The sequence below is a fragment of the Azolla caroliniana genome, unplaced genomic scaffold, assembly GCF_043228905.1.
Source record: "Azolla caroliniana isolate FFs.n. ecotype wild unplaced genomic scaffold, voAzoCaro1.0.p SCAF_16, whole genome shotgun sequence".
Classification (NCBI taxonomy): Eukaryota; Viridiplantae; Streptophyta; class Polypodiopsida; order Salviniales; family Salviniaceae; genus Azolla; species Azolla caroliniana.
The window spans coordinates 11,600,259-11,614,313 of NW_028230451.1; positions in this window are offsets into that span (position 1 = coordinate 11,600,259).

Consider the following 14,055-nt stretch of genomic DNA (forward strand, 5'->3'; position numbering starts at 1 on the left):
TTTATACTTATATGAACTTAGGGCTATTTACAAATATAGCCTCAATGGGCTTACTTAGAAACATATTTAAAGATATGTCTTCTACATCTGGTTCTCACCGGTCCTCTATGTCCGGTTCTCAAGATCCCATCCAGAGGGACCGACATCCCAACAATCTCCCCCTTCACTCTAGCATGGGATGGTTTGTCAGCCTGATCCACGTCTGGCATGCGTCCAGCTTGTCAGGTGTCAGCACTTTGGTCAGCATGTCTGACCCATTCTCCTCCGTGTGGATTTTTGTCAGCACGAACTCTTGATCTTCTACTCTTTCCCGGATCCAGTGGTACCTCCGTTGGATATGTTTCGCCCGAGAATGGTAGGCCGCATTCTTTGGAAGGTGGATGGCACTCTGATTGTCACAATAGAGCCGGTATTCCTCCTATCGGATCCCTAGTTCACCGATAAAGTCCTTCATCTAGATTATGTCCTTCCCGGCTTCCACAACTGCCATGTACTCCGCTTCCGTGGTTGACAACGCATAAGTCATGACATATCCGGATGTCGACAGGCTGGTATCTGCATCAGCCGACATATCCGAATCGGTGAATTCGTCAAGTTGGGGATTACCGGAGCCGAATCGGACGCACATGCTCGAGGTGCCTTTCAAATACCGGAGTATCCACTTGACCGCGTTCCAGTGCTCTCTTCCGGGATTGCTTATGAACCGGCTCACCACTCTGACTGCATATCTGATATCCGGCCGAGTACATACCATGGCGTACATCAAGCTCCCGACGGCAGAGGCATGTGGTATCTTCATCATATCCGCCTTCTCTGCCTTTGTCCTTGAGCTTTGCTTTCCGGATAGCTTGCAGTTTGCTGGAAATGTCGATCCGACCGGTTTCGCATTCGACATGTTGAACCGCTGAAGTACCTTCGTCACGTTCTTTTCCTGTGACAGCCACAATAGCTTCTTCGACTGGTCCCGGATGATGTGCATCCCCAATATCTGTCTTGCCGACCCCAAGTCTTTCATTGACAAGGTCCGGTTCAGTGCCTTCTTCAGCATCCGAATCTTGACTTGGTCTCGTCCAACGATCAGCATATCATCTACATATAGGAGGAGTATCAGGAAATCTCCTCCGTCAAATTTCTTCACAAAGACGCAATGATCGGCTTGTGTCTTGTGGTACCCTTGATCGGTAATGAAGGAGTCAAACTTCTGGTACCATTGCCGGGGAGCTTGCTTCAGTCCATATAGGCTCTTCTTCAGCCGGCACACCAGGTGCTCCTTCCCTTTCTTCTCAAATCCTTCTGGTTGATGCATATAGATCTCCTCTTCGAGGTCACCATGGAGGAATATCGTCATCACATCTAGTTGCTCTACCTCGAGGTCCATGCTTGCTGCTATGCCCAATACCATCCAGATGGATGTCATCTTTACTAACAGGGCAAAGATCTCGTCAAAGTCCACTCCTTTCTTCTGCTAGAACCCCTTCACCTCGATTCGGGCTTTGTATCTTGGTGGGTTTCCGGCATCTCCCGGTTTCAACTTGTACACCCACTTATTCCGGAGTGCTCTCTTCCCTTTCGGCAACTCCGTCACTTCATATGTGTGGTTCTCATGCAGGGAATCCATCTCGTCCTACATGACACTCAACCACTTGCGGCTGTGGGTGTCTCTCTTTGCTTCTTCGAAGCTTTCTGGCCCCCCCTTATCGGTTAGCAACACATGCTCTGCATCTGGAAATCTCCGGGGGGTCTTCTCTCTCGAAGAGGATATCTCCGTCCTTGGTTTCTGACTACCGGTTCCTCCGGCCGCTTCGAATCTGAATCCAATTCAGGATCTTGTCTGGTTCCGGTGTCTTCTTCTACTTCTTCTTCTTCGGTCAGTTCGGTTTCCTGTCAATATCCAGCCGGTTCGTTGAGTGTCATCCAGTTACTGGCAAACATCCGGTTTTCAACCAGATATATCCTTGTGTCCTCAAGCCGGTTTTCATTTGATGATGCGGAGTTCATCATCTTCTTCTTCGACTCCTAGTTGGCTATGGTCCAGTCTTCCATGAAGACTATGTCCCGACTCCGAAACACCTTCTTGTCGACTAGATCCCACACCCGGTAACCAAACTCATCATCGTTGTATCCAAGGAATATGCATGGCCGGGACTTCAGATCCAACTTTTCTCTCTTGTCATTCGCCATATGCACGTAAGCAAGACACCTGAACACCTTCAGATGCCGGTAAGATACATCTTTGCCGGTCCATACTTTCTGAGGTGAGTCAACTCCCACTGTTTATCACATAGGTCGTCGTCATCAGCGCCTCAGCCCAAAATGTCTTGGGTAACTTTGCATGTGCCAGCATGTTCCGGACTCTCTCCATTATGGTCTGGTTAATCCTTTCGGCTAGCTCGTTTAGTTCCAGCGTGTTCGCCACGGTGAATTCGAGCCAGATACCCTTCAACTGGCAGTACTCCTCGAATTGCCTCCGATATTCTCCTCCGTTATCTGCTCGAACCGCCTTTAGCTTCCGACCGGTTTCTCTTTCCACTCACGCGTGGAGCTCCTTGAAGATAGATAGCACCTGAGCCTTCGTCTTCAACGGTGAGACCCATAGCTTCCGGCTGTGGTCGTCTATGAACGTCATGAAATATTGTGATCCGGCATGTGACTTCGTGTCCACTTGACACACATCGGTATGCAGCAGCTCTAGTGGTGCATTCCGTTTCATCGGTGGTCTTGACTAGAAGGAGGTTCGGTTTTGCTTACTGGCCAAGCAATCGGTGCACTTCTCAAGTTGCATGTCCTTCACTGGAATGAGGTTGTCTTCGACAAGCCTCTTCATCCCCTTCTCACTCATGTGACACAGTCTTTTGTGCAACAGCTCACTGGTAGTGTCGGAAGCAACATTCACTTCTTCTTCCCGGCATAACCGGGTGTTCATCAGGTACAATGTGTTGACTTTCCGGGTCCGAGCCACTATTAGGCTCCCCTTGCTGAACTTGATGACTCCGTTCTGGATGTTATCCATGTAGTCTTCATCATCTAGCCGATTGGCCGATATTAGGTTCAGTCGAACCTCCGGAATGTGTCGGACATCCTTCAGTAGCAACTTGCATCTGGTTGGTGTCGTCAACCAGACGTCTCCTATGCCAATAATTCAACATGTACCTTCATTCCCCATCCGGACACAGCCATGCTCACCGGCTGTGTAGGATGAGAAGCATTTCCAATCTGGGGTAAGGTGGAACGATGCTCCGGAATCGACAACCCACGTTGTCTTATCGCCGGCAAGGTTCAACTCACTCTCCTCAGTGATGAGCATTAGTTCTTCTTCACTTGTCGCGATCGCCGTCGTTCCCTTCTGGTACGGGCCTCGCCGATCCGTACCGTTTCGGTCCGGTGAATTCTTCGAATCGGTGCTATCGGTTCCTTTGTCTTTCCGGAAATGCCGACAGTTCTTCTAGAAGTGCCCCGGCTTGCCGCAATAGAAGCAAGTGGGCCTCCCCCTTGACTTTGACCGTGTCCCCGACTTTTCCCGGTTCTGGGGAATCCGATTCCTTTGTCTTCCGCGTTCTGATTTGGTAAGGAGGGTTTTGGCGTCGGGGATCACCTCCTTGTCTTTCCGACGCGCCTCCTGATCTAGCAAGCTCGACTTGACTCTTGCTAGGGATAGCTGGTTTCCTTCCGGCTCGGCGTTGCCCAACGTGACAACTAACGTCTCCCAACTATCCGGGAGCGAACCAAGCAGGAGTAGAACAAGTACCTCATCGGCGAGAGGTACTAACAACGAGGTTGCTTGATGTATTAGACCCTGGAAGGCATTCATGTGCTTCGCCATACTGGAGCCATCTTGGTACCAGAGTCTTAGTAGCTTCCGGAATACCGAAACCCAATTAACAGCATTTTTGTTCTGAAACATGATGCCGATCTTCTCCTAGAGCTCATGAGCTTTGATCTCTTCATTGAAGTTGTTGTACAAGCTCATGTTGATGAAGCACCGAATGTATGTTGTCGTCTTCAAGTGCATCACCTCCCACACTGTGTCGTCGATCTTATCCGGTCTCTTGTCCCCGAACTGAAGCGGCAACCAAAGTTCTTTGACCACCAACATATCCCTCATCTTCGACTTCCACATTGAGTAGTTGGAGCCAGTGAGCTTGAACATGCCGCCGAACAATTCTTCCATTTCCTATGTTGTTTGCTCTGATACCAGTTTGATGAGAATCGAGGAATGTTACTCGGCCACAACCGAGTCTAGAATCACAGAAAATGAGGATGGAGAACACAAAATGGACACTCAAGAGTGAACACAGGATATTTTCGTGGAAATGGGAAAAACCACGGGAGCCCACAGGCTCTGAACTATCACTATGGAGAGAAGGGGTTACAATCAGAGACTCAGAGGCAATGACCTGGAGCTCTGTTTCTTCGCAAACTGACGGTTACAACATATTATTTCTCTATATCTCACACACACTCTCTATCGCTCTCTCTATACAACAATATGACAACAACCACAACAACTCCTCTAAAATGATTGCCCTAAGTCATATTTGTACTTATATGAACTTGGGCTATTTACAAATATAGCCTCAATGGGCTTACTCAGAAACATATTTACAGATATGTCTTCTACATCCGGTTCTCACCAGATCTTCTATGTCCGGTTCTCAAGATCCCATCCGAAGGGACCGAAATCCCAACAATAGTGATCAGTAGGTCAAGTGCTCCTTCGCCGGGTTGAGCGAGTACCGCACCAATCGGGAAGGCGGAAGCATCAGTGTGAATGTTGAGTTCTTTGTTCCAATCTGGGGATTGGAGGATGGGGCCCTTAGTTAAGCACTCCTTCAAGAGCTTGAATGAGTGGGTGCACTCTTCCGTCCAGGTGTACTGCTTTAGTAAGGTGTTGAGTGGTCTTGGCTTATCTGCGAACATCTTAATGAAGCGTCTATAGTAACCTGCGTACCCCATGAACCCTTGTATCTATTTCTCATTCACGGGAGGTGGTATGTCAAGGATGAGCTTCACTTTTGCCTCATCGGTCGAGATCCCATGTCAGGACACAACATGACCTAATATGAGTTTGTGTTTGACCCAAAATTGACACTTGAGAGGGTTGAGGGAGAGTTGATAGTCCTTACACTTTTTGAATGTTAAGCGGAGTAGCACCAGGTGGTCATGCCATTTCGAATGGCAGCATAAATCATCGACATAGGACTCCACCCCTTGTCGTAACCTCACCACGAAGATGTGGTACGTTGCCCTTTGATAGGTGCTCAGGGCACTTGTGAGCCTGAAAGGCATCTGCTTATACATGAACGTACGAAATTCGGTGGCAAAGGCCTTCTTGTTTTGGTCCTCGGGCACCACCGAGATTTGGTTGTACCTTGAGAACCCATCAATGAAGCTATAGGCTTCTGCTCCTGCGATTCTTTCGAGTAAGTGCTCGATGTAGGGTACCAGGTAGTTGTCTTTGATGGTGGCTTCGTTGACTTGGTGTTGTTGGGGTGGGGGGTAGGCTTCACCCCCCTCCCAAGGGGGTTACGATACAGAGAGAGAAGGAGAGAGTGAAAATAAGAATGACACCAAAATAAGAGGGAAAAAGTTATTCATTACATACCCCATAGGGGGTTTATATAATACATCCAATGTAACGGTTACATGACCGTTATAAATAAGACCGTTACACATTCTTGTACACATGCACATAATTGTGCATGTGTCCATACACATACTCATCCTCACACACTCATTTACTTTACACATACACATCAACCACATCATTACACATACCCTTATGCTTCCCCGTATATTCTTACGGGTAACACTTGGCAACAGTCTACACATATGCGGATTTGGCCATTCTTCTTCAGGACGACTACGATCAAGGAGACCCAAGTTGTTCATTCAATCAGGTAGATGATGCCCGTGTCTAACATTTTATTGATTTCGGCTTTTACTTGTTGAGCGTAGTTAGGGTTCATTGGGCGCGGTCTTTGTCGGATTGGGCGGGCATCGGCTCGCATGGGGATGCTATGGGTGACGACTTCTGCCGGTACACCTTTCATGCAAACTTGCTTTTGAGATTCTCCATTTCTGCAACAAGAGCAAGGTATTCTTGTGGGTTGCTAGTAGCCATGGGTACTTACTAGTGTTTGTGGAAGAGGGTAAAGGAGAAAAATTCGAATCAAATTGTCAGAACAAAGTAAGAGATTGAACGATTGAGGGAAGGTATAAGAGAATAGAAGAAGAGAGGAGAATGGATTGATAAGAGAAGAGTGGGTTTATTAGAATAGAATGATTACAAGGATGAGTTGGATACAAGGTGAGCTTGGAGCTAAAGACTGGTGTTGATTCGAATTGATTTGAGGATATATGTATGCCCTTATTTGTAGGTTCCTATAGAATAGCTTAGAGATATCTATAATGTTCTAGAATGTTCTAGAACTAGAATTTTCTAGGACATTCTAGAACATTCTAGAATAATCTAGAGTTTCTACAATAATCAATGTAATATAGAAAGTAGCGTTTATATTCTCATATGACAATAAGCTATCTTAATGGTTGAGGTTTTCAATTATGGATTACAAGGTTTGAGGTTCAAGTCCGGGTGACGCCATAATGGTCATGTGTTCATGACATTCTTGGGTTCAAGTCTAGGTGAAGCATGATGTTCACGGATTCATGACACTCACAAAGCTTTATTCTTTCCAACAAGGTTCATGTCCAGCCTCGGTCTATGCCTTAGAGTTCCGTCAGATTGTCAGCGATGTCAGTTGGGATGACCAAGCCCTATGCGACCATTTCCGTTGCAGTCTCCGAAACAATGTCAAGACTCTTCTCTTAAACTTCGTGGAGCCCACATTGTTGTCTCAAGTAATCTCCCAAGCTGTCCAGTGTGACAATTGTCTCTTCGAACTTCGTTAAGAAGAACGGGGGACTCACGGGTCTTAGGCTTCTTCCCGAAACGCATCAATCGTCAGGCCTTACTTGTCTCCCACGCCAACCTTACCATCACCCAATGGTACCGAACTATCCTGTTGGTACTTCAAGTCGGGATGTTCAACATGGGAAAGCGGATGCTCCTTCTCGGCGACCCGACTTTGCACTATGCCTAGGTGACAACGCATATTCTTAGCAATCACATTGTGTATTGCGGCCCGATCAACACCACATGTTTGCAACCTATATGTTGCATGAATGATTCCCTGCTCAACGAGATCGCCCAAGCAACCACGTCAAACCCTTTTGCTACTGACATCATGGCGCGCCTCAACAACCCATCCCAAGAAATGCAAAGCTCGGATCCCAGTCACATTACAACTCAGGATGGCCGGCACTATTGTAATCACCTCCTTTACGTACCAATTGGCACATGTCACATCCGAGTACTAAAAACTTGCCACGATGATCCACTTGTCGGAGACTTTGGGGTTGCGAAAACGCTGGCGTTGCTATCTCGGGGGTTTTGGTGGCCCCAACATTGGAAATTGATCAAAGAATTTATCAAAACTTGTGACGTTGGTGCTCTCTCCAAAGCAGCTCACCATCGTCCATACGGCCTTTTACACCCACTTCCAATTCCCAATCGACCTTGGGCATCTCTCTCCATGGACTTTATCACGGACCTTCTTCGGGTCGGTGACCATGACACGGTGCTAGTAGTCGTCGATCGGTTTTTGAAGATGGCTCACTTTGTCCCATGTTCAAAAACCATTTCGGGGGAGGACATGGCTGACCTTTTTCTGAAAAATGTCGTCCGATTACACGGCTTCCTTGAGGATGTCACTTCTAATCGAGATCCTCAATTTATCTCCCATTTCTAGCGCCGACTTCTACAGATATTGTGAACTTGTCAACCGCGCACCACCTTCAAATTGATGGCCAAACCAAAAGAGTCAACCAAATCCTCAAACAATACCTCCAATGTACAATTAGCTACCAACAAGACGATTGGGTGGACTTCCTTTCCATGGTGGAATTTGCCTACAACAATAGTATCCATGCCTCAACTAAGGTTTCCCCATTCTTTGCAAACTACGGTTTCCACCCTCGTATCAGAATTTCCATTCCAGACATTTCCGTGAATCTGTGGGCCGAGAGGCGTGTCCACACTTTACAAGATGTCCATCGTGACCTCTCCCTCTCCCTCGACAGGTGACGTGTACAAGGTTGACATGATCCTCGACTCCCGCTTGCATCGACAAAGACTTCAATACTTGGTGTTATGGAAAGGTTACCCTCTTTCGGATGCCACATGGGAACCAATTACACATTTACAAAATGAGCCGGAGGCAATTCACGCTTTTCATCAATGATACCCTCATAAACCGGCCGCGGATGTTAGGAGGCGGCCTTAGAGGGAGGATAACGTCATAGACATATGCCATAGAGGAAGGTATGGATTGCACCCAAGACCTCATGGTCTCTATTGGGAAACCCTACTGTACCAAATCCAACTTTATGTAGTGTAGATTAAACATTGGAAGTTCCTAGCTTGCATGCATCCTCATTTCTAGCTTGCTCGCATTCTCATGCATTCTCTGTTGCATGCATCCTCATGCATACTCTATTTCTAGCTGGCTTACATAGCCCTACCTTCTTGTATAAATACTCAGGTGAACCTTGATTCTAATCAAGGTGAACAACACTAGTTACGGATTCTATAAGTTGAGTTCTTGTTCTTTTCCTCTCTCTTGTTTTCTAGTCTTGTCTTCGCTTTGCTCTATAATACTTGTCCATGACACCATGTGGCTTGTTTTACTGGCCTAATGAACTTGATTTTGAGGAGTTATCGATTTCCTCTTTCACGCGTGCCGCGTAGTTCGGGTTTATGCAGTAACGCCTTTGCTGGATCGGCTTGGCGTCTGTCGCCAAATTAATCTAATGTTGATAAAATTTGGGGTCCACCCCCTTCATGTCCTCGTGTGACCATACAAACACGTCTTTATATTCCTGCAATAGGTCAATCATAGTTTCTTTTTTGGGAGGTGGCAAATCATTTGCTATAGACAATGGTTGTGCTGCCTTAGTCATCCCCACATTAATTTCTTCCAGAGACGACGTTGTGACGCGTCGAGAGATTTCAATTTCTCGATCAAACGTGTGTCGCGCCCTGAGAAGTTCCAGTAGCGCTTATGTGTCCGGTTCGCACTCTTCAACATCTGGAGTGGGTGTCAAGACGTACTCGTTGGCTATTTCGATGACATCTATTTCGAACAATGGTATTATTTGCAGATTCTCCTCTAGATATGCGTCAAGTTCCTCATTGTCTAGTCCTTCTAGCATGTCGACGTCTTCCGCATATAGCGGCGTTATAGCTTTTGTGGGTGGTGTGATTTCTTGTGTCAGAACCCGAATTTTGGCTCTGCCCCGTCAGAAACTAATGTTGTTGTGCTACCAATTCTGCTTGATATTAGTGTAATGTAGCCATGGGCGGCCTAACAGGATGGGGTACGCACCAGGGGCATCAAGTGCACATACAACGGCCGCTATTTCAAATGCATGACCGCCTATTACGGTTTTTAGCTTCCAGACTAATCCCAATGGAAGGACGAACTGTGTATCCGCCATACGAACCCAAAATGGGGACATTTACCACTCCATAATGCCTAGGCGGTTACAAGTAGCCTTACTAATGACATTAACGCCGAAACCACCATCGACTATACAACAAAAAATTTCTTCTCCTTGCAAGACCACCTTAATAGCCAGATTATGATGGTCTACCACCATTGGTCCCGCACTAGATTCCGCAAAATTCGTCGGAATCTCGACTTTATCTACGCTCCGCATTCGTGTTTCCATAGCCTGCCGGAATCGAGGGACCAAATTTAATAACTTCTCCATTGTCAGCATGATTTGACAATCCGCCAGTGCATGCCATAGTGGATCCCCTCCTGGTGTCGTATGCTTCATGTGGGGGGATGATGTTGTGTTCGCCGTCTCTTGGCACATGCAGTTGACGTTGGCCTCATTCGTTTTCTCTACCCAAGCTTTGGCAGCTTTGTGAAAATCATCTTGTTCCTCCCACTCCGTTGTCTTGGCTTTACTAAGGGTCGTTACCTGCCACACTTCGGCCGTGATAGTGTTTATGGAGGGCCCTTTTCCCTTATCGCGTCGTGGGCATTGGGTCGCATAATGTCCTGGCTGTTGACAGATGAAATAATGGATGCTAGATTCACCCTTTTCGATGACTGGGGAAGCCACAGGCTCGGTTGGTGGCTTGCTCCTCCCGGGATCGCTACTATGGCCTGGTATTACGAGGCTGGAGGTAATCGCGACGATTATCTTGGCTTCGCTCGTCCTCCGAACTATCATCGTGGACCGTGACTCGGCTTGCCCATTGCGATTGTTAGTGGGGCGACGGTTGTCGTAACGCCGTCCACCACGGGGATTATAGCGATCATTTCTTAGGTACTCGTCTTCCTCTTGATCCTCGTCCTCCGAATATTGATAATTCTCTCGGTTATGACGATTGGATCGACCCTAATGACGATAGCGCTCCTCTTGACGACCATGGTCAATTTGTCAATTATTACACTGGGGCTCGATATGTCGTACCAGTGCCATGTAGCGATTTAGCATATTATATTCGCATTGGTTCACCGTATGCGCCCACGAGTGACAAATAGGGTAACGGACCCGCATGAAGCAATCAACCGTTGAGTGCCTAGGGTTCAGACAGATCGTGCACTGGATGGCCTGGCGGAAACGATACTCCTCGTCTCTTGGTAACGCTTGTCCTCAAGATGCCATGGAATACTTTCACCCTCGTCTTTTAGCCCCTTCAATGATAGTGTCCGTCATCTGACCCATAAAGTTTTGCATCCCCAACGTCGTCCTCAAGGGTCAGGAGGCGGCCAGAAAAGTTTCTTTAGCCTCGTCTTCACAAATCACAGATCACGAGGCGTGCCAAAAGTGTTACTGGCTAGGGTAAACACGGTCTACCCTCAGTCGTTCCGGGTATTGGCTCAAGAAAACTGTGGTGCAGGGAATGGAGAGTGTGTCACGGCCGTTTACAGATAGCCATATACGTAATGCATAACGTGGAGGTGGAGAGAGTTTAGGAAGACTGCTACAATTGGCTTTGTACACAGTTCCCTACCATCCCAAAAACTCAACACGGAACTATTCACACAGATAATCACGCACAAAGCATACACAGAGGAACACAGCTATTCGGAGCAAACGAAACTATATTCAGAGCAGTACAAAATTCTACGCCAACCCTTTACATGTTTTCCATGCCCACCTCATTAAAATCGAGCATAAACGTGACGTGTGTTACACTCTTACGTGTTGGTACCTCGACAGTTTACTCGATCGTGATTAATCAGCATATCATTATTTGGACTCACATGGATAGAGATTGATGCGCTTGTGATCATCATCATCATCATCACTGGCATGATGAGTATGATTATATGTGGGCTTATCATGATGAGGATCATGGCGATGACCAAATCAGGGTTTGGAGGGAACATATGTCGCCAGCTGCCCTAAGTAATGAAAGAGTTTCACTCCGATTCGAAATCAGAGATTGAACTTAGACGCAAACAGAAATAAGAAAGAACACACAATTTACGTGGAAAACCCTGATTTAGGGAAAAACCACGGAACAGAGATTTCACTATGAGAAATGACAGAATACAATCACAGAACAATGAAACCTGATTTGGTATGAGCATATACTGAAACCACGATTTCAGTCAAGCTCTTCAAACTCTAGCACGCATGTGACTATTCCTTTCGAAGCTTCTGAAGCTTCTTTGTCTTTTTCTCTTTTGCTTCACACTTCTTTTCTTCTTACTTAGCTTCTGAGTACGTATACTCTTGCACAGCCACTACTGTGCAGAAAACCAGTCGTTCTCAGATTCACCACACTCACACACCACGCGTATTTCTCTCAGATATATATATATATATATCTCTCACACCCTCACATACGTTATGTAGGTTTTCCCCCTTTTCTCACTATTTCACTCTTAGTGAGTTATCCCACATACAGGCGCACTACCAGGCCTATCAGCATATATATACTAGGTCATTTTCTTCTTTGTATGTAGAAGACATATGTATATGTATATGTGTGTCAATTCGATTGAGTACGAATTTGACTCTCTCACCGAATTCGATCAGCTAACCCCCGATTCGGTTCTTCGCAACTGACTATTCTTTTGCTTTCCGAATTTCGACCAAATTCGGTAAATCGGTTTTTCGGCCGATTTCAATAATTCGACTCTTTTCGGCTTTTCGGCCGATTTCGACCAGTCGACACTCAAGTCGACTTTTCGGCCGACTCCCCCGCAAGGAGGGACGCCTTTACACAACAAACTCCCCCTTCACTCCTGTAGGGGGAGAACCAATCAAGCCAATCTTATTCCTGCATGCAACAAGTTTTTCCATAGGCAAAACTTTTGTGAGCATGTCTGAGCCATTTTCTTCAGTGGGGATCTTAGATAGAACAAACTCATTTTCTTCCACTCTTTCTCTTAACCAATGGTACCTTCTTTGAATGTGCTTTGTACGAGAGTGGTAGGTAGCATTTTTAGCCAGATGGATGGCACTTTGATTGTCACAATGAAGTAAGTACTTGTCTTGCTTCAATCCTAGTTCATTCAAGAACTCTCTCATCCAAATCAGTTCTTTTCCGGCTTCCACTGCAGCCATATACTCAGCCTCGGTGGTAGACAAAGCCACAACCTTTTGCAATCTTGATTGCCATGACACAGCTCCCCCTGAATACATCATCACATACCCTGATGTGGATCGGCTAGAATCTACATCACCCGACATGTCAGAATCTGTAAAACCTTCTAGTACAGGTTTCCCGGAGCCATATCTAAGACATACATTCGAAGTTCCCTTGAGGTATCTAAGAATCCATTTCACAGCTTCCCAATGCTCCCTTCCAGGATTTCCCATGTATCTACTAACTGTCCCGACAGCGAATGCAATGTCCGGCCTTGTGCAAACCATAGCATACATAAGGCTACCAACCGCAGAGGCATACGGCACTCTTCTCATCTCTGCCTTCTCTTTCTCAGATTTCGGACATTGTCCTGAATTTAACTTACAGTCCATTGGCAATGGAGATCCGACTGATTTTGCATCGCACATATTAAACCTTTGCAAAACTTTTGTCACGTATTTCTCTTGTGACAGCCATAGCAAGTTTTCAGTCCTGTCCCGGACTATATGCATTCCCAAAATCTGTTTTGCCGGTCCTAAGTCTTTCATGGCAAATGATTTGCTCAATGATTTCTTCAAGCTTGCAATCTTTTTGACATCCTGTCCAACAACCAACATATCATCCACATACAACAACAGAATAAGAAAGTCACCCTCATTATACCTTTTCACAAATACACAATGATCGGCTTGTGTTTTGTGGAATCCATGTTCCAACATGAAGGACTCAAATTTCTTATACCATTGTCGTGGAGCTTGCTTTAAACCATACAAGCTTTTCTTCAACCTACACACGAGATTTTCTTTTCCTTTTACCTCAAAGCCCTCCGGTTGTTGCATATAGATTTCCTCTTCTAGCTCACCATGCAAGAAGGCTGTTTTAACATCTAGTTGTTCGATTTCAAGATTCATACTAGCTGCCATACTCAAGACAGTCCGAATAGAGGTCATTTTTACAACTGGGGCAAAAATCTCATCGAAGTCAACACCCTTTTTCTGTTGGAAACCCTTTACGACGATACGGGCCTTATACCTGGGTGTACTACCATCTTCACCAGTCTTTAATTTGTAGACCCATTTGTTTCTAAGTGCCTTCTTACCATCAGGCAACTCCATCAACTCATAAGTTAGGTTCTCATGCAAGGAATCCATTTCTTCTTGCATGGCATTATACCATTTCTCCTTGTGTGCATCAGTCATGGCCTCTTCATAGCATTCTGGTTCCCCTTCATCAGTCAAGAGAACATATTGACTGGCTGGATATCTAGAAGAGACCTTCCTTTGTCTTCGTGGATATCTTCTCCCTTCAATAATTGGCTGATGGCCGTTTTCTTCCAGCAACTCATCTTCCGACTCAGACTCGTGTGTATCAGTCAGATG